Source organism: Oratosquilla oratoria, chromosome 30, assembly GCF_046742065.1.
Source record: "Oratosquilla oratoria isolate Oo_2021 chromosome 30, ASM4674206v1, whole genome shotgun sequence".
Classification (NCBI taxonomy): domain Eukaryota; kingdom Metazoa; phylum Arthropoda; class Malacostraca; order Stomatopoda; family Squillidae; genus Oratosquilla; species Oratosquilla oratoria.
This window is the reverse complement of record NC_134806.1, coordinates 5,916,260-5,918,759: the sequence shown is the minus strand read 5'-3', so window position 1 is coordinate 5,918,759 and position 2,500 is coordinate 5,916,260.

The following is a 2,500-nucleotide window of genomic DNA, read 5'->3' as shown; positions in this document are numbered from 1 at the left end:
TCCTTCCTTTTTTTTTTTTTTTTTGTAAATAAGGTTTTAATTCGAATGCATGCCCTATTTCTGTAGGAAAAAATTTAATTATCATTCATGTTATACCAAACAAGGTTGATTTCATGATTATTTAACAAACGTATATGTAATATGAGTGTATACGCATAAAACATATACACATACCTTTATCCGAGCGTTTATGCACACAGGTACACAAGTATGTACGTACGCACACACTCATTAGTGTTATGATACAGCGCTCAACCGCTAAATCATGGATGAAAATTTCAGCATCGCTGCATTGTGAGGCGGCACTCTAGCTCTGATGGGCAAGGAGTTGGGTGTGTTCGTGTGTAAGGTCTATTAGTCGTTGATTGGGCCGTATATAAGGCGTCAGATAACAATGATAATTACGATATTATTTACCTTGACTTTAGCAAAGCGTTCGATAAGGTGCCACACCAGAGACTACTAAATAAAATCAAAGCCCATGGCATAGGAGGAAAAGTGTTAGAATGGATTAGAGCTTGGATTAGTAACAGAAAACAGCGGGTCACCATAAATGGAGTAAAATCTAGGTGGGGCAATGTTGCTAGTGGGGTCCCCCAGGGCTCGGTTTTGGGTCCCTTGTTATTCATTATGTACATAAACGACTTAGACGACGGGATAAATAGTGATGTTAGTAAGTTTGCGGACGACACTTAAATAGGACGCCTAATTAGGTCAGGAGACGACGTAGAGATTCATCAGGATGATCTTAACAAATTGTTCACATGGTCGGTGAAATGGCAAATGAACTTCAATATCTCTAAGTGTAGCGTGTTAAACGTAGGGCTACACAACCCCGAAAATAGATACAGCTTAGATAACACGCTTTTAGAGAAAATTGAGTGCGAGAGAGACTTGGGAGTTCTAGTGAGTCCGGACCTTAAAACCAGGAAACAGTGCATTAGCGCCTGGAATAAAGCTAACAGAGCATTAGGTTTCATTGCTAGGACGGTAACGAATAGAAGTGCAAAGGTAATTATTAAACTCTTTCTAGCGATAGTTAGACCCATCCTTAAATATGCGGTACAGTTTTGGCCTCTATCCTACAGAATGGACATCAATTCACTAGAATCAGTACAGAGAAGAATGACCAAAATGATACATGGACTCAGAAATTTGCCTTACGAAGAGAGGCTTAGGCACCTTAACTTACATTCTCTGGAAAGACGCAGAGTGCGGGGTGATCTAATTGAGGTGTTCAAATGGATCAAAGGCTTTAACAAGGGTGATGCAAACAAGGTCATCATATTAAAACAACAGAGCAGGACTCGCAGTAATGGTTATAAACAGGACAAATTTAGATTTAAAAAGGAAATAGGCAAGAATTGGTTTACTAATAGGGTGGTCGACGAATGGAATAAACTTAGTAACCATATAGTAAGCGCTGAAACTATCAGTTGTTTTAAGAAATGATTAGACAGCTTTATGGATGGGGATGACAGGTGGTGATGGACACGGATCTGCCTAGTGTAGGCTTTATGGTCTCTTGCAATCTCCTTCATTCTTATGTTCTTATGTATATGAGCTCTGAACTCTCGCCCGAGAGTTATAACTCGATCACACACACACACACACACACACACACACACACACACACACACACACACACACACACACACACACACACACACACACACACACACACACACACACACACACACACACAAACACAAATACGTACACATAAATACACACCTGTACACACACAATAAATGCACATAGGTGCACACCCATGCACACGCAGGCACAAGCACATCCTTGCATCCACAATATGGAGCTAATAGGCTCCAAATAATGAAGGAGATTAGTGTCAATCCTTTGATTAATTGGAGATTACCGTCTCATTGAGTGCCACCATAGCTGTCGGGTGTGATATAGAATATGTGTGTGTGTGTGTGTGTGTGTGTGTGTGTGTGTGTGTGTGTGTGTGTGTGTGTGTGTGTGTGTGTGTGTGTGTGTGTGTGTTTTTACCTAATTTACCTAATTGTAGTATATAGGAAAGGAGCAACGTTCGTTGGGTCCCGTCTCCTATTCACTAGTTTCACATCTAGACTCAAATTCGTGTACAGTTCCAACTTGATATATATCCTTCATTTCCAATTATCATATATAGATTTGAATTCGTATATTGTTTGAGCTTAGACTTCTAACCTATTCCACATATCAATGCAGCTATATGGGAAATTGTATTTGTTCACATCCTATGGTATTTCCTAATTTATTCCCATGATCTCTTAAAGTCCTCCCATCTCTAATCAAGTTAACCAGGAGATCTCTTCTGCCAATGCAATCTATCCATATTAGTGACCTAAACACTGTAATTACATCACCTCTTTCTCTTCGATCATTCAAGGTTGGCAGACCCAGTACTTTTAGTCTTTCCTCATATGGTTTATCTGCCAAGATGGGGGCCAGTTTGGTTGCTGTCCTTTGTATTCTCTTGATCTTGATTGTATCCTTC